The sequence below is a fragment of the Halichoerus grypus genome, chromosome 3, assembly GCF_964656455.1.
Source record: "Halichoerus grypus chromosome 3, mHalGry1.hap1.1, whole genome shotgun sequence".
In the NCBI taxonomy this organism is placed as follows: Eukaryota; Metazoa; Chordata; class Mammalia; order Carnivora; family Phocidae; genus Halichoerus; species Halichoerus grypus.
Window position 1 is genome coordinate 130,396,028 of NC_135714.1, and position 20,424 is coordinate 130,416,451.

Consider the following 20,424-nt stretch of genomic DNA (forward strand, 5'->3'; position numbering starts at 1 on the left):
TCAAAATCCTCTTAATTACCACATGCAACATATACCATAGAAGGAAGTAACTCTCAACTAAATCTTTTCATTTTTTATTACAACAGAAAATGTAACACCATCATGAATGAGATATGTCAGTTTTTATTTCCTTTTCCATTGCAAAATGTCCATGGATGGTATAACAGAAACTATAAAAATACCAAACTGAAGAACAATATTACCTTTCCTATGGACACTTGATTGTTAACCAATGGATACCATGATTTAAAATCAACTAAAAAGATGAGTATCAATAACCTTAGCTCTATAAAATTTCATAAAAATAGACTTCAGATTATTTGAAGTTAATACAGAATAGTATTAGATAATACGAATGATACAAACAAAAGTAAATTTCCTTAATAAAAATATATTTACTATAGTATATTACAATCCCTTGCCCTCACACAGAAGACCAAGGTTACTTAGAATGGTGATATCCCATTGTTATATGCCATTTCTCTATAAACCTACATTAGACAACAGTATAGAACAATTCATTCTGAAATATGCCTTCAATTGATAGAAGCCACACAATGATAAAAAATAAGAAACTAAAATTGTTCCATAAAAATCAAGAAGATACATACCTAACTAAAGCAGAGGTAAACTATACATATTCCACATGTAAGTTTACAAATACATCAAAATATTACTGCCAACAAATATCCTGCACAAGACTAAAACCAGTAAGATTCTCAAAATCTATTCTCTCTTCAGAGAAAAGATAAAAAGAACTCGGATAATAGTGTTAGCCTAAAAGGCAATGGTTTATTAAGGTCTGACATCAAACACACATTAACTGCCATGATAAACTAAAGTAGTACCCAATCCAAAAAACTAAACATGAATTCACAAGACTAATATCAATGAATTTATCACACACAGCTAACATTTTCATGGTAACCCATGGGATCAAAATATAACATTTTGTTTAAAACAATTAGCTAAGGAATTGAAGCACAAATACAAAGATAATTGCTTCCTTTGGGCTTTGGCTGTCAAACACAAGAAATGCCATTACTTCACAGTCCTACGATAATTAAAACTTTGTCACAGATTTGCACTATCAATGAATATTTATTTAAAAATACATTTGCGGGGTGCCTGGGTGGCTCAGTAGGTTAAGCGTCTACCTTCAGCTCAGGTCATGATCCTGGAGTCCTGGGATAGAGCCCCACATCAGGCTCCCTGCTCAGCGCAGAGTCTGCTTCTTCCTCTGCCCTTTACCCTGCTCGTGCTCTCTCTCTCTCTCTAATAACTAAAATCTTTTTAAAAAATACATTTGCAATATGACACTAAAAGCACAAGCAACAACAACAACAAAAAACAGATGACTGAACGTCATCAAAATTAAGAACTTTTTTGCTTCAAAAGACACCAGAAATAAAGTGAATAGACAGTCCACAGAATGGGAGAAAGTAGTTACAAGTCATGTATCTCATAAGGGAATAGTCTTCAGAATATATAAAGAATGCTTACAATTCAACAATAAAAAGACAACCCAATTAAGAAATGGGCAAAAGATTTGAACAGACATTTCTCCAAACAACATATGTAAATGGTCAATAAGCACATGAAATAATGCTCATCATCAGTCAGTATAGAAATGAAAATCAAAACCACAATGAAATACCATTTCACACTCATTAGGATAGCTAAAACACAGAAAAGCCTAACAATGACAAGAGTCTGTGAAGATGTGGAAAATCTGGAACCCTCATATCCTGTTGGTGGGATTATAAAATAGTGCAGCCACTTTGACAGTTCCTCAGAGTTAAACAGAGAGGTATCACATTACCCTGCAATTCCATCTCTCTAAGCATTTATCTAAAAGAAAAACACACATCCACACAAAAACTTATACAAAAATGTTCACTGCAGAAGCATTCCTAATAGCCAAAAAGTAGATACAACTCATCAACTGATGAATGGATACACAAAATGTGGTATACAATGGCATGTTTTTTCCATAAAAATGAATGACACACACTACAACATGGGTGAACCTTGAAAATATTACATTACGTGAAAGCATCCAGACACAAAACGACAAACAGTATATGCTTCCATTTATATGAAATGCCCAGAATAGGCAAACCCATAGAAACTGAAAATATACTGGTGGTTGCTTGGAGGCAGAGCAGGCGGTGGGGCAGGGAAGGGTGTTTAAAGGGAATTAGGGAGTGACTGCTAATGGATAAAATGGTGGATGGAAGTGTCCTAAAATTAGATGGTAGTGACAATTGTACATCTCTGAATATACTAAAAACCATTAAATTGTACACTTAGGGATGAATTTTCTGATATGTAAAGTGCATTCCAATAAAGCAGTTACTAAAATTAATTTGCAAAAATGAAATATATGATGTAAGTATATACAATGCAAAGATGACTGCCTCCCTCAAACTAACTCAAATATATGCATCAATGGGGAAAAAAATATTATGTTAATTTTTTCTACTTAATATATCTCCAGAAATCAGTTACCACATTTTTAGGTAGTAAAATTTGTTTGAGATTTTTTAACATCATTTGCTCCTTAAAATGTTACATTTATTATAAATATACAGTAAGCTGAATAGTTATAACTGTTCAATATTTAAGCATCAACTGTGATTATTACAGAATTTTAGAAACATCATTTGGTTAAATATTTATTCTTTCAAACACATCAAAAAGCATAATAAAAGAAATCAATGTTTATTATTAAATATTTCTTCATGTATCTAGGAAACTTCCATTAGCTAATCAAATAAATGTATTCATTCTTAATAATATTTCACTAACTACATTAAAACAATTAAACTAAGACACCTGATAAACCAATGCCTCACATTGCTGAAGTATATTTAATAATTTTTAAATCTATCACTATTAACTATTAATCTATACAGTCACCAGAGTCTAAAATGCAATGTAAAGTAAAACACATTCTAGGATTAACTATCTACTTTCAGTCAAAATAAAAAAGTAAAAGCTTTACCTAGTGAAAGCATATGTTTACGAAATTCTTCATATTTTGTTATTACAAAGAAACTGGAGGAACACAAATAGGAAATAGCTTAGGGCCTTACCAGAGTACTGGTCTTCATGTTCACTTACTGGGGTAAACAGGACCTAATGTTAAGGAGGAGTCAAGTAATGGATGGCTAAAGAAATCTGTACTACTATCAACAGCTAAGAGAAAACTGCTACAAAAATCTTACATGAGGATAATCCTGTTTCATTCACCAAAGTATTAGCATTCCTGCTCAGTAAGACTACTACTTTATTTGAAGTCTTTTAATATTTAGATTGCACACTCAAAGAATTTTCTAAATACAGTGTGTACAAAGACTCAGAAGGGGATCAGAATAAATATAAAGAAATTCCAGTACCAGGTAAAAATTAAAAGAAATATGAATTATATTTATAATTTACACTGGCTATTGTAAACGACATTCAGGTAACATACATGCAAACTTAAGTAACATGTAAAACATTTAACACCGAGAATATGTACTTACCTAATACTTAACAGCCTTTTAAAAGTCCCCCTGCTGGTTGAAACTCCCTAAATAAGAAAAAAAAGAAGAGGAAGAGGAAAAGCAAGGGGAAGAGGAAGAAGAAGAAAAAGAAGAAGAACGAGGAATAGTTTTTCCACTTCACAAGTTACCCCTACTCTGTAAAATCTACCCAAGAATCCAATTTATATGAGAATAATTTGGGTTTTTTTACAACACTTAAACACAAATCATATGCTGAAACTTTGGCACATGATAAATATAAAACATTTTTTCTTAATCTTATAAACAATTTAAATTTTATATGTAATATATAGAAAAGCTAATGAATTATCAAGATATTGGCAGAGTTCATTAGATTGGCAGAGTTTACTAGACTACAAAGAATGAGCTCTATAACAAATCAGATTTTAAAATTATAGACCAAGACAACAGCAAACTAACACTGTCTCAGAGAAGCACTCATATGTTAAATTCTTCCTGACCATTAACATACAATGTCATATACTACATTCTAGTATCTGTAGTTACCACCTTGTAAGTAGCACCTAGACAATCTAACTATAGAGTTAAAGTACTAGTCACTGAGGTAGAAAAATTCTTTACAAAGTATTCATTCTATTTTTTTTTTAAAGATTTATTTGTCAGAGAGAGAGAGAAAGAGAGCGGCAGGCAAAGGGAGAAGCAGGCTCCCCACTGAGCAAGAAGGCCAATGCAGGACTCGATCCCAGGACCCTGGGATCATGACCTGAACCAAAGGCAGATGCTTAACTGACTGAGCCACCCAGGATCCCTTCATTCTATTTTTTTAAATTAAAGTAAGGAGCATTTTAAAATCCACCTAATGTTGGGACGCCTCTCTCTCATTCTCTCTCTCTCAATAAAAAAATAAAATAAAATCAACCTAATGTTAATAGAAAAAAGTTAAAATATTTTACCCATAATAAAAGGAAATGTATAAACTAATTTTACTATTTACAAAAGTAAGTTGTAAATAATTTTATAATATAGTATATACCCTTTCAGTCAAGTGTCAAGTCAAAATAACCTTCAAAACAAAGTTCAAAATGCAAGAAAAAAAGCACTAAATATTATAGAGCTTTTATTGTTTGCCAGGCACATTGTTCAGGACTTGAAAAAACTGAAACACACTTTTAATTACCTCATTTACTCCCCATTTTACAGATTAAAAAAACAAGCCTTATAGAAATTAAGTTGCCTACTTAGAGATATAGCAGCTGCCTTTGCACAATCCAATGTCTTTAAGGCATGGTACTATGACTCTTCAAAAACAAAACAAAACTGGGGCACTTGGCTGGCTCAGTTGGTAGAGAATGTCATATACTCTTGATCTCAGAGTTTTAAGTTCAAGCCCCACACTGAGTGTGGAGCTTACTTAAAAAAAAAAAAAAAAAAAAAAAACAAGACGTAATATTACATAAAACTAGCTCAGTCGGTTAAGCGTCTGCCTTCAGCTCAGGTCATGATCCGGGGGTCCTGAAATCGAGCCTTGTGTCAGCTCCATGCTTGATGGGGAATCTGATTGCCCCTCTCCCTCTGCCCCTCCCACACACCCCTGCTCATGCTCATGTTCTTGCTCTCTCTCTCAAATAAATAAAATCTTTAAAATATATGTGTATATATAACATAAACTTAGACTGTCTCTTTTAGAGTTAAGAAAAGTGTTCTTAAATTCCTTTTAAAGAATTACCAGAATACAAATCATGTATCTTACTAACAGAAAATGGTATCATACCAGAATTTACAATACTACATACAAAATAAAATACAAATGTTTTCTTATAGTAAGCCACACCCAAAAGATTTTCTATCACTACTACTGTTAAAATCCATCAAATTTATCCATCCATAGGCCATTGAAAAAGGAAGAAGAAAAAGTGTATTAGAGACTTAAAAATGAAGGTTAAAACAATAAAGCTTCTTCTATGAGATGACAGAAAAATATCGTCATGACTTTCAGATAGGCAAAAATTTCTTAAACAAGACATGAAGATCAACAAATGGGACTTCATTAAAATTTAAAAGTTATGTTCTTAAAAAAGTGAAAATGCAAGCTACAGAGCAGCAGAAAATATTCACAATGCCCATATCCAACAAAGGACTCATGAACAAAATATTATTTTAGAAAAATAAGTCACCAAGAACAAGACAACCCAATTTTTAAAACAGGCTAAAGGCCAAACAAAACTTCACAAAAAAATAATTTTAAAACCCAATAAGCATATTGAAAAGGTACTCAATATCACTATCAGAAAAACATAGATAATGCAATAAGAAACTATTACCAACCAAAATGAGTAAGATTTATCTAAAAACCAGACGATACCAAGTGTGAGTGACTGCCGGGAGATATGTAAATTAGTATTACCAGTATGGAAAACTATTTGGAAGTATCTACAAAAGGTGAAAATACCCATAGCCAATGACTAAGTAATACCATACCTGGGTACACAAGCAATAGAATGTGTACATATGTGCACAAAAAGCTATACACAAAGTTTATCACAGCAGCTTTATCTAAAGAGCCCAAAACTCCATATAACCCAAACCGTCCACTGGCAAAGGGGGGAAATAAACGTAGCATATACATATTCATGAAATCCTAAACCTCAGTGAAAATGTCATACACAAAACAAGATACATCTCACAAACATAATGCTGTTTGAAAGAAGCCAGGTGTGGGTGTGTGTGTATATATATATATATTTTTTTAATTTAATAAATTCAAAAACAAGACAAACTAATCTCTGATCACAAAGTCAGAATAGTAGTTAACTTCGGGTGAAGGGGTTATTTGATTGGGACAGGACACAGGGCAGCTTCAGATAAGTTGATATACTGATCTATGTTGCAACTACAAAGGTATGTTCACTTTGTAAGTTTATCAATATAGAAAAGTTAATCTATAATTTTCTGTATGTAAATTATACTTCAATTATTTTAAAAGTTTTTAATTTTTTTAAGATTTATTTAGAGATAGCACATGCACATGAGTGGGGGGCAGGGGCAGAAGGAGAGAGAGAATCTTAAGCAGGTTCCATGCCCAGCGTGCAGCCCGACTCAGGGCTCAATCTCACAACCCTAAATCATGACCTGAGATGAAACCAAGAGTGAGACACATAACCAACTGAGCCACCCAGGTGCCCCTTAAAAGTTTATTTTTAAAAAACAGATGAAAAATTACTTCGCAGTAAAATAACTTCAGGTCATCATACTGATGATATGTACTAATTTAAAAATCTGAATTTCCTAACAGTATATTTCAATTTATTTCTACTGACTCTATATAGATAAATATGCCTGGCCATTTTGTATTAATAAGTTTTGAGAATAGTTTCAATGTAAATATAAATTTTAACAGCAAAGAATTCCTTATAATTGTCTATTAATACTAGAGAAAATTTTACATAAAATCTTGCTAATGTCTGTTCTACACAGGCTCAAGTTAGGTTTACAAATGTGTAATTTTGTACACATATTAAAAGTATTAATAGCTAACTCAGAAATTGATTTCAAAAGCAATCAGATGATCAAGCCAAGCATTCATAAAAATGTTAAGGCAAACTACTTGGCCCAGTTGCTTAGAAAATCTTAAGACTTTTGACAAAGGAGGCAAGAATATACAGTGGGGAAAAGACAGTCTCTTCATTAAATGGTGTTGAGAAAACTGGACAGCTACATGCAAAAGAATAAAACTGGACCACTTTCTTACACCATACACAAAAATAAATTCAAAATGGATTAAAAACTTAAATGTAAGATCTAAAACCATAAAATTCCTAAAAGAAAACATAGGCAGTAAACTCTTAGACATTGGCCTAAGCAATATTTTTTTGTATATGTCTCCCAGGCAATGGAACAAAAGCAAAAATAAACAATTAGAACTATATCAAACTAAAAAGCTTTTGCAGTGAAAGAAACCATAAACAAAATGAAAAGGCAACCTACTGAATGGGAAAAGATATTTGCAGATGACATATCAGATACAGGGTTAATACCCAAAATATACAAAGAACTCATATAACTAAATACCAAACAACTAATAATCCAATTTTAAAAATGGTCAGAGGGGGCACCTGGGTGGCTCAGTGGGTTAAGCATCCAACTCTTGATTTCAGCTCAGGTCGTGATCTCAGGGTTCTGAGATCAAGCCCCACGTCAGGCTCAAGCACTGGGTATGGAGCCTGTTTAAAATCCTTCTTCCCTCTCCCTCTGGCCCTCTCTCCTCTAATAATAATAATAACAACAACAACAACAACTGGGCAGAAGACCCAAATAGACATTTTTCCAAAGACGACATACAGATGGCCAACACACACATGAAAAGGTGCTCAGTATCATTCATCCTCAGGGAAATGCAAATCAAAGTGACAATGAGATATCACCTCACACCAGTGAGAATGGCAAGCAAGTATCAAACAGACTAGAAAAAACAAGTGTTCACAAGGATATGGAGAAAAGGGAACCTTGGTGCACTGTTGGCGGCAATGTAAACTGATGCAACCACTATGGAAAACATTGTGAAGGTTCCTCAGAAAGTTAAAAATACAACTAACATATGATCCAGCAATTCCACCTCTGGGTATATACTCAACAAAAACAAAAAACACTAATTCAAAAGATACGTACACCTCTATGTTTATTGCAGCATTACTTACAATAGTCAAGATATGGAAGCAACCTAAGTGTCCATGGAAAGATGAATGGATAAAGAAGATATTGTGTACACACACACACACACACACACACACAAACACACACACACACACACAGGAATATTACTCAGCCATAAAAAAGAATAAAACCTTGCTATTTGCAACAACATGAATGAACCTAGAAGGTATTATGCTCTCTAAAATAAGTCAGACAGAGAAAGATATATGCCATATGATCCCACTTTTATGTGGAATCTAAAAAACAAAACAAATGAACCAACAAAACACAAACAGACTCATACGTACAGAGAACAAACTGGTGGTTGCCAGGGGATGGGAGGGAGGGAAGTGAAATAGATAAAGTGGATTAAGAGGTATATACTTCCAGTTACAAAATAAGTCAAAGAGATGAAAAGTACAGCAGAGGGAATATAGTCAATAAGACTGTAATGACTTTGTATGGTAAAAGATGGTAACTACACTTATCATGGCAAACACTTCATAACGTATATAATTGTCAAATCGCGATCTTGTACACCTGAAACTAATATGTCAGCTGTACTTCAATTAAAAATAAAAAAACTGGGGGGCACCAGCTGGCTCAGTTGGTAGACCATGCAACTCTTGATCTTGGGGGTTGTAAGTTCAAGCCCCATGTTGGACATAGAGCTTACTTAAAGAAAATAAATTAATTAAAATAAAAAATAAAATGTGGAGTTATTTTTAAATTTTTTTAATAAATAACTTTTAAAAATTTTAAAGCCAATAACGTTTTGAAGAAAAGCCTTGCAAATAAGTAATCCTACAGAGCTAAAAAATTTTTAGGTTGATATTTACAATGGTACCTTCCTTATTCAAAATACAAACAGTCCTATCACTCATCCACTTTTCCACTGTATTTACGTAATAACTATGATTTCATCTAACCAACTTCTATTCCTCTCTTTAAATATCATTATTTGATCAAATTTGAAAACTTTTATCTTGATGGAAACCCACCTTATCAGTCACAACAACAACCTATTTGTCTTGAGTTGATTTTTTTGTTGTATGAGTCTTTAAGACAATGTTCAGAGGAACAGAATGCTATAAGCTCCAAAAGTTCAGTTCCCTGAACAATTCCCAGAGGCAGAGCTTCCTTTGGACAAACTTAACTTTACACAACTCATCAAAACCTTACAATAACCTTCCTCAGTCTTGTGTTATTCTATCCTTAAGAGCCTGGCCTGGTAGACTCCTCCAAACCTCCAATCAGCCAGAAATTATCATCAGGTTTCTACAAGAAGGTAGCTGGCCACTCAGGTGCAGTTCTGAGACATAAGATGCACAAGCAACCCTTTCACAAAACTGATTTTTTTAATCAGTCTAACCATTCACCCGGCCCCCAAGCCAGACACCTGCTTCTTCTAATTCAGGTATTTAGCTTTCTAAATGGTATTCACCAGGTTACTCACCAAGAATAATGTAAGACCCACTTTGAGAAACTTTTGATAGGAACAAAACTGTTAATTTGAGAGGCACCTTAGAACTAGAAGAGGGGAAAAAAGCCTTCCCTCAAGAGAAGTTTGCTTTATCTTCCTAAAAAAAGAAAGATCAACTTAGTGAATATAAGGAAGATCTCTCCAGAGGTCACACATCTCAGCAAAACAAGATAAATACCAGGAGAAGGGTGAGGATCACAGATATGGTTCACCTTGAAACTTAAGAACCAACAGATCCCATCTAACATCCAAAGAACCTACAGAAACTAGACATGGGTTTATTAGAAAAATTACCTAACTTCCATGATTTCTGATAATACAAAAGATCCCGGAGAGGATGATAAGGATGTAAGCAGAACAGTCTTCCCCTAAAATAAAAGATGCAGGATGAATTCAGTGACTGCACACTGTTCACTCAGCAATAAATTTAATAAAGATTTCTCATGAACTATAACCATGTAAATATTCACATTTGAAAATCTAGCATCTTTAAATAGTGCTAATGATATATTTCCCTAGTATACTGTTATTTTTTGTTTTCTATTTTAATTTTGTAGGTGGAAAAGCTGGAGCTAGACTAGTATCAAATATAAAAAAAGCAGGATCACAGCTAGTCAAGAGTTGTAAGCAGTTAGATATCAGATCTTGAATTACCTGGAACAAAGCATTAGAAATCATTTCTCAAATTACCCATCATCCATTCTATTTAGCCTAAGTACAATATTTCACAAATCAGCCCAGTGCAAGTCAATAGTCCTATCTCCATCTTATACAGAAGTGAATCCTAGATAGCCTTTAAATGTCTTCAAAAACCTTCACACCATCACATTTTTTACGAAAGATGTAAATTTGTACTTTAAAAATCTCATGTTGCATTTCTATTTCCTGAACAAAGAAGGCGCAGCACTCAGTATTTATCCTCTCAAGCATCTTGCCTGATTGCTTCAAAACTGCAAATCAACACTTATATAATACCTCAGAGTTTGAAAGGAATCCCTCAACATTTTGATGACATTATCATAGACACTACCAACAAATCTAAAAGTAAATTCATGGTACCTTTGAAATATCTCATTTGCCCCACCTGTTACAACACTACAAAATGTAAGTTTCGGGGCACCTGGGTGGCTTAGTCATTAAGCATCTGCCTTCAGCTCAGGTCATGATCCCAGGGTCCTGGGATGGAGCCCCCACATGGGGCTCCCTACTCAGCGGGAAGCCTGCTTCTCCCTCTCTTGCTCCCCCTGCTCGTGTTCCCTCTCTCGCTGTGTCCCTCTCTGTCAAATAAATAAATAAAATCTTAAAAAAGAAAAAAAAAAGTAAGTTTTGATACAATTTATCTGCATTTTTATAATCCTTTTCACTACACAAATACACCTTTATAAAGTTAAGCCCCAACCATTTTCTTCAACATTCCCACAAACCTTAGAAGTATTTCTAAATTCCTCACAGTTCCTCTAAATTGCCAATTTTTACAATGTACTTCTTATGAAGCTTGTGCTTCAAAATAAAATAAAAATACAACATATCAAAATTAGTATGACGCAATCAGTGTAGTGCTTAGAAGGAAATTTGTAGCATTAAATGCCTATATTAGAAATGAAAAAGAAGAAAAGTTTTAAATTGATAAGATTCCACCTTAAGAAAATGGACATAGAAGAGCAAGATAAACTCAAAGCAAGCAGTAGGAAGGCAATAATAAAGAGCAGAAATGAATGGATATCAATGGAATTGAAAACAGAAAAATAGAGAAAAATGGATACAAAAGCTGGTTCTTTTAAAAGTCCAATAAAATTAATAAACCTCTATCAAGACTAATCAAGGGAAAAAAGGAGAAAGATAATATAAATTACCAAAACAAGGATTGAAAGCAGGGATCTCACTATAGACTTTAGACACAAAAAGACACAAAAAGAATAATTACAAAATACTTAAAATAACTAAGGAATACAAATTAATGTCTACAAATTCAGCAACTAAGATGAAATGGATCATTTCATTCTGAAAGAGAAAAACTGCCAAAACTTATTAAAGTAACCTGAATTTTCTAGTATATATTAAAGAAAACAAATTTGTAGTTAAAATTCTGCCAAAAATCACATGCTCTGATGGTTTCATAACAAATACTACAAAACATGTAGGAAAAACAATGTCAATTAAACACAATTTACTCTAGAAAATAGAAGAGGAGGCAATACTTCCCAACTCAAAATACCAAAGCAAGACAAAGATATTTTAAGAAAATAGCAGAGGGCGCCTGGGTGGCTCAGTCGTTAAGCGTCTGCCTTCGGCTCAGGTCATGATCCCAGGGTCCTGGGATCGAGTCCCACATCGGGCTCCCTGCTCGGCAGGAAGCCTGCTTCTCCCTCTCCCACTCCCCCTGCTTGTGTTCCCTCTCTCGCTCTCTCTCTGTCAAATAAATAAATAAAATCTTTAAAAAAAGAAAAAAAAAGAAAAGAAAATAGCAGAAACAACATCTTTCACAAAGGATACAAAAATCCTCAACAAAATAGCAGAAACAACATCCTTCATGAGGATACAAAAATCCTCAACAAAATAAGCAAACTCAACCCAGCAATATAAAAATGAATAAAAGCTCATAAGCAAGTAGGGTTTATGGCAAGACTACAAAGCTGGTTCAATATTTGAAAATCAAACAAGGAATTATATTACATTAATGAAGAAAAACCACATGATCATTTCAATAGCTAAAGAGGCACTAGACAAAATCCAGCATCCATTTTTCATTAAAAATAACAAAAAAATAAAGCAGAGTAGGAATAAAAGGGAATTTCCTTCAACAACTAAAAGCCATTTAAATAAACCTACAGCTAATTCTATATTTAACAATAAACAACTAATAAAAGACCAGGAACAAGGCAAAGACGTTTGTTCTACTCAGCATCGTTACTGGAAGTCCTAGCAAGTGCAGTTAGGAAAAAAGTAAGAATAAAGACATACAAACTGGAAATTAAGAAATGAAAACGGTCTTTATTTGTATGCATGACTATCTACATAGAAAACGTAGACAAAGGCTACAGAAAAGCTCCTACAACTAATAAAAGATTGTGACAATTCATGGGATATGGGAACCTGACTGGATACAGAATAAACATACTAGGCAAGAAGACTCCGAAGGTTGTAAGTATTATAGATCACAGCAAGAAACATATCCTCTGTTTGAACCACTTGGTTCAAGTGGCGACTTACAGATCTTCCTGTTTATAAAGGCACATTTTCCCCTTTATAACAGTAAGTGATATATGGGATAATAACTTGATATTAGGTATATATCCTGTTTCCAGCAGTCCTTCCCCAAATGTTTTGGCACTCACTAATGTGTCTGTCCTAAATTGTTTCACTGGGGTTTTCAGTAAGATAGTTTTCTAGTTCTAACACTACTTAAAAATGTGTTAACTTCTTTCTTCTCTAAAGAAGGGTTCCCTTTTCCCTTATCCCTCTTATCACTCTAGACTCATAAATTATTTTTTCAATTTAAGATTTTATCATTATTTACAAGCATCCTTTCACCAATGCTCAGATAGTTCCAGATTTGGCCAGTAGGGAACTCCTGTGATTTGGGGTTCTGTTGATGTGATCCAACAGCTTTTAAAGCACTTTTCTGTTTTCTGGCTGTGTGTTTTCTCTACCCAAGAACTAGAATCTGCAATTTTTCACAGAAGCCTTGGATCCTTTTCAGTAGGAACAATATTTAGAGACCATGTTATCAATGTTTTTTTTTTTTTTTTTAAAGATTTTATTTATTTATTTGAGAGAGAGAATGAGATAGAGAGAGCATGAGAGGGGGGAGGGTCAGAGGGAGAAGCAGACTCCCCGCTGAGCAGGGAGCCCGATGCGGGACTCGATCCCAGGACTCCAGGATCATGACCTGAGCCGAAGGCAGTTGCTTAACCAACTGAGCCACCCAGGCACCCTGACCATGTTATCAATGTTAAGTGTAATTATTGCTACTGCTATTGCTGATGCTTCTAAGCCCTTCTGATAGGAGGGGGCAATATATGTGTATAATCATGGATTCATATTAATATCTCTGTTTAATTGACAGTGAAAGATTTTTAGTGACTATATCTGTCTATATTCCCTTAATGTTAAATTTATGGTTCCTAATAATATTAATAGGTCAACTAAAATGACTTGCCTATAAGATATTTGGAACAGTTTCAAGATTACCATAAACAGGGCGCCTGGGTGGCTCAGTCGTTGAGCGTCTGCCTTCGGCTCAGGTCATGATCCCAGGGTCCTGGGATCGAGTCCCGCATCGGGCTCCCTGCTCGGCGGGAAGCCTGCTTCTCCCTCTCCCACTCCCCCTGCTTGTGTTCCCTCTCTCGCTGTGTCTCTCTCTATCAAATAAATAAATAAAATCTTTAAAAAAAAAAAAAAAGATTACCATAAACAATATAGTTCTACTAAGTAAGATCATACTATGTGAATCATTTTATATATTAATAATATGTCTTTGAGATTTTGCTATATCATGACACAGATTTTAATCTTTTTAGTCAATCTATTAATATTCAAAATGAATTTATATAGCCATTTCCCTACTGGTGGACATTCAGACTGTTTCTAACATTTTGCTACTACAAATAATACTGTAATTAACACATTTGTGTATATATATATATCTTTATGCATACTTTCATAAAACTATTCATGTATATTCTTTGAATTATTTCCCCTTATTCATAACTCATTTTCTAGGTTTTGTTAAATTTAGAAGCTCTTTGTTATGTTTGTTAAAACTTTGCTACAAATTGCAAATATTTTCTACTATACTGGCCTGATCTTGTTATAATATCTTTTCTTAGAGAAGTCTGTTCCATTTTAATGGACTCAAATCTGTTTTCCTTTTCAAATATATGGTTCATCACATTTCAATATGTTTTTAAAAAAAAAAAACAACTTTGTGCTTTATGTGTGTGTGTGTGTGTGTGTACAATTTTCCTATTTTTCATTTATTTGGACTCTTTCTGGCTCTTCCTGTATCACTATCAATGTTTTCATTACTACAGCTGTATAGTACAGCTGTAGTATTATAGTATATAATACAGTACTATATATTGTATATAGTATATATATCATAAAAGTCCTGTCAGATTTTTATTTTTAAAACTTCTATTGGATATTCTCATTCATATACTCTATATACTTGAGAATCAAGTTGTCAAGTTTCCCCCACTCTTCAAAGAGAAAAAATAAGTTGTGATTTTGATGGAACTGCATTAGTTTGATGGATAAAACTTTGAAAAAGTCTGTATTTTACAATTTTGGGCTTTTCATTCTAAAAAACAGTAGGTCTCTTCATTTACTTGACCCATAAAAAGGAAATCAACTGCAATACAATTTACTTGTGGCACACTATTTATATAAAATAAATCCACTCACAATAGCTAATTTAATTATTAAATGCTCTGATGCAAATTTCCTCAGGACACAGATTTATGCAAAGAAAAATATAAAGCCCAACTAAATGTAAAGAAAGAAAATGAGAATATAGTTAACAAATAAAACAATAATGACAACAAAACACCAAAAAGACTGAAACCAATACCCAAGATCAAAATTCTATAGATCTAGAGAAAAGAAGACAAAGTTGTCATGAGGTATATCATCAGGAAGCCTTTAGGTATTAAACTACCAACCCATAAAGAGGCCTTGTACATGATAAGCAGATTCTGTCAAATTAATTTCCTAGGAAGGTATCCTAGACACCAAGAAGGCATCCAAAGTCACCTGAAGAGTCAAGGGTAAATACCTTAAATCAATACTTCTCGCAACAGTCCAGTTTAGTGTCCCTAGCAAAATACCACCAAAGGTAAAAGTAAGCAACATATAATTCTCTCATCTCACCCTATCCTCGGTTCCATCTAACCTATGACAATGCAGAGTACGGACTGAAATAGTCTATCTACATGAAAGCCAAAATACTTGGAATGCTTGTCTTACGTTAAAAATTAACACACATTTTGCATTCAACTTTGTATTATTTGTGAATTCATTCTATTATATAAATAATCTTCTGATTACCTAACAGTTAAATTGCTTAACATTTCTTTTTTTTTTCCTTCGGGATTCAGAATAGTCTTTTTTATTTTTATTATTGAAGTATAGCTGACATAGAGTGTTATATTAGCTTCAGTAGTACAACATAGTGATCCAACAATTCTATACATTACTCAGTGCTCACCATGATAAGTACAGTTAGCTCAATGTTTCTCTTCTCCAACTCTTTAAGTAAAAGTGATGCTCTGACAAAGTGTTTATCCTATGGGTACACCACACTCCCTACACATAGGCCAGACCAGACTAGACCACACCACCAACTAAAGAAGTATACATAAAAAGCAAGACCTTACAAAATCAAGAACAAGGCAATATAAACAAAATAGACAGTAATATATACCCTGATGGACAAATACTTTGTTTGAACAGCCAAATATCTAAATTTCCTATTTAAACCGGGTATAAAAGTAGGACCACACAAATTCCTTTTGAAATTAAAGAAACAATTAAGAGTAAGGTGAGAAGTAAAATCAAATGATACTAGGTCATAAGGTGCATTTTTTCTTTAATGTTAAGTTCATAATGACAGAAAATACAAGTTCATTATGACGTGAAGTAAATATATACAAACATATATAGATGTGTTATATATATGTATTTCTAATACTTTTAACAAAATTTGTCAAAATAATAGCTTTTAAACTAGGAACTAAAAGTAGTCTTTGGTCTTCCTTTAAATATAAATATTAAATATGACCACAATGGACATTTGTGATAACTATTAAACAATTATGTAATTTCCGTTCATAACTGAATGAATTGTAGCAATGATCTCTTAAACCTATCATTTAATTCATCTTTAACAGCCATTTTACAAAAGTTTTAAATATCAAGATCCCTGTCTTCTATTTTAAGAATAATCTTTACAAATGAGTAAAATCTGGAAACATAGATTTTCTCTGGTGCCAAAACCTGATTCTAACAAACTATCTAGCACTGAGAAGAAATAATATACACTAATATACATAACCTTGGCATAAGTTTATGTATTTAAGAAAATATATAGCATATTCCAAACTTTCCAACTGAATAACCCTATTAGGTGACTGGAAAGTTTTCCAAATGTAAATACTTGAAAATATGGCCAGAAAAAACAAAACTCGGCTGGACATCCCTGTATTCAAAGAGTTCTGAGTCGCCACTCCCACATCTCCTATCCTCAATTACTTCCATGTGGAAAATATTCAATTAACATTCAGGTCTTGCCTACCTCTTTTCAAAAGGCACTGCAAATAAGCATTTATTACAGCAAATAACCCAAATTATATAATCAAGCTTCCAAGTATAAACGAATTTTTTTTACAAAAGAGAAATCTGTATATGTACTCCAAGCTTATCATCATCTTCCTTTAACTCTTCTCCTTAGAGTAGATGAGATCTAAAGTAGGACATATTATGTTATCAGTGGAAACTCCCCAGCCTCACAGTAGGCTATCACATATGAATTCAGAGCAAAGTTAGAAAGAGATCATTTTTCTCTAAACAAGGCTACATAAATAAACATTACCTTAATATAGATGCCTTCCACCATGCAATATCACTAAGACCCATCCAAAAAGGTTCACTTTTAATAAACTATTTACTAAAACGCAGTCATGTGGTATCTTAGAAAGATCTGCTTTACAATACGGCACACCCAACTACATAAGATTTCGTTAGGTATATAAAGAACTATCACGTGTCACGTATTCATGATTGAAAACTGTAGTAACAAAAATTATATGCCAAGAAACTATAAAGAAAGTAGATATGAATTAAAATATTTTTGTAGAAGGGAGAATCAATTATGCAGGTGATTTTGAACCTTTTGTCTATCTTGCAAATTCTAGTTAATATGTTTCTTAACCATTTAAAACACATGTAACAAACAAAATAACCAAGCAATTCTATATCTTATAACTATCAAGGATCATTACATCTTTTTAAAAATCTTTATATTAGAAAAAAATCTTTATATTAGTATCAGTGTTGTTTTTTTTTTTAAGATTTTATTTATATATTTGACAGAGAGAGAGAGAGAGAGCACAAGCAGGGGGACTGGCAGATGCGGGACTCGATCCCAGGACCCCGGCATCATAACCTGAGCCAAAGGCAGTTGCTTAAGCAACTGAGCCACCAAGGCACCCTAGTACCAGTTTTATTTATCACTCCAGCTCTAGCACATGGGAGTAGTACATATAGTAGGCACTCAATATTTATTTAATAAAATTATTTAACTTTTTCTTTTTTTAAGATTTTATTTATTTATTTGACAGAGAGAGAGCACAAGCAGGGAGACTGGCGGGCAGAGGGAGAGGGGGAAGCAGGCTCCCTGCAGAGCAAGGGAAGCCCAATGTGGGACTCAGTCCTAGGACCCCGGGATCATGACCCAAGCCGAAGGCAGTTGCTTAACCAACTGAGCCACCAAGGTGCCGTATTTAACTTTTCTAAGTTTCAATTTCTTCAAAGTAAAACAGAGTAATACCCACATGTTAGAACTGCTTAAGATTAAATAAGATAATACATGCACACAGTAGGCGATAAAAGGTTAATCCCTTGTTTTAGTAAGTACAAATAACTGTTGCTATTGCTTTGGTTCACAGCTAAAAACAAGACCAAATAATTCTCTCAAAGTTTATATGGGACTAACATTAGCACAAAATTTTAGGATAAAAAGAAAGGAAGCTTACCAACCAGTTATGAAGACTTACTATATATCTATATTGGTGAAAACTGCAGTATTAGGTCAAGAGGCCAATGAAACAGAACACAGAGCCCAAATTCAAATCTGTGTATATATAGAAATTTGATACATAACAAAGGTAGCATTACAATAAGTGAGAAAAAAGATTATTTAATGAATGATTCAGGGATAATTAATCATCCACTTAAAAAGTAAGGTAAAATTAATCTAGTCCAGATAAAACTTTCTAGGTGTTATGTCTTATCAATACATGAAAATCAAAACTAAAACTTTCGAAAGACCATACAGAATAACCTCACAAGAATGGATAAAGAAGATGTGGTATATATATACAATGAAATATTATGCAGCCATCAAAAGGAATGAGATCTTGCCATTTGCAACGACGTGGATGGAACTGGAGGGTATTATGCTGAGCGAAATAAGTCAAACAGAGAAAGACATGTATCATATGACCTCACTGATATGAGGAATTCTTAATCTCAGGAAACAAACTGAGGGTTGCTGGAGTGGAGGGTGGGGTGGGAGGGATGGGGTGACTGGGTGATGGACACTGGGGAGGGTATGTGTTCTGGTAAGCGCTGTGAATTGTGCAAGACTGTTGAATCTCAGATCTGTACCTCTGAAACAAATAATGCAATATATGTTAAGAAAGAAAAAAAGAAGAAGAAGAATGTAGCAGGAGGGGAAGAATGAAGGGGGGGAAATCGGAGGGGGAGAAGAACCATGAGAGACAATGGACTCTGAAAAACAAACTGAGGGTTCTAGAGGGGAGGGGGTTGGGAGGATGGGTTAGCCTGGTGATGGGTATTGAGGAGGGCACGTTCTGCATGGAGCACTGGGTGTTATGCACAAACAATGAATCATGGAACACTATATCTAAAACTAATGATGTAATGTATGGGGATTAACATAACAATAAAAAAATTAAAAAAATAAAGAATAACCTCACAAGATATGAAGACAGAAAATGTTATTTTAACTAAGAAACAATAACCATAAAAGAAAGTTGATATATCTGTCATCAAAACTTTAAATTTCTGTATTAAAAGGGGTACAACAAAGTTAAAAGTCAAATGACTATATTCCAGGTTCCCAGAGGACAACAGCAGCCCCATGTAAATCCAATCTCTCCATATACCCTTCGGAAAAAAATTTTTTAAAAAGGCATCAACCCAGAGAACAAATAAAAACACCCATCAACCACACCATCAGTTTAACTAGCAAACGAATACAGAGTCCAAGTTAGACATAAGTTGTGGAAGGGGATAAAATTTTAGCAAAACAAATTCTGAAGAATCAAGCAGACTGCATAGAAAACAGAAGGAAACTGGAGCCTGGAGTAGGTGGAACTCATAAAATAATCTCCAGAAAGTGAAAGTCTGACAGTACACAGGAAAGTACGAAGAAAAGGTGTCTCAGGGTAGATCAGGTCGCTCGCTACTGAAGAAGAGAAAGGAAGGGCTGCTCTACAAAAAAGAATCTCAAAAAATATACAATCTACCAACCCCTTCCCCCTTCTAGACCAAAAACAAACAAACAAACAAACCTATAAATTAAAGAAATTACACTTCACTATACCAACAAAAGGGAGAGCTCTTGAACAAGAAATATTATCAGCCACGGACTCCTTCATCCCTGTATACATACAACTGGTAATGCTGAGCCAAGAAATGAACAGAACTAATAGACAAACTAATAAAAAAAAGCTACTATAAGAACACAAATTCCAAGTCCAAAGACGTCTAATGAAAATTCTCACCACAAAAAATTCACAAGACTAAAAACTAATACTCCAAGATAAAGTAATTATCTATAATGTGTATATATGTGTATCTCTCTGTGTGTATAGTGTGTGTGTGTGCGTGTGTGTGTGTGTATAAACAAAACTCAAAAACCCAGAATAGAAATGGACAAAACACAGCAAGATATGAAATAAGAATTGACCCTATTTGGGAGGATACAAAAAAAAA

At 33.8% G+C, this 20,424-nt stretch overlaps 1 protein-coding gene across 4 annotated transcripts in view; it reads right to left on the reverse strand.

The window, feature by feature from the left end:
• Nucleotides 1-20,424, reverse strand: part of FBXW7 (F-box and WD repeat domain containing 7) — a 218,356-nt gene that overhangs the window by 139,954 nt on the left and 57,978 nt on the right. For 2 of the 4 annotated variants that reach the window (XM_078069312.1, XM_036091576.2), the window contains exon 2: nucleotides 3,531-3,577. The exons of the other annotated variants lie outside the window; for them this stretch is intronic. The gene's annotated coding sequence lies outside the window, so the exon portion shown is untranslated. The remainder of the gene's footprint in view (nucleotides 1-3,530; nucleotides 3,578-20,424) is intronic. 4 annotated transcript variants of the gene reach the window in all.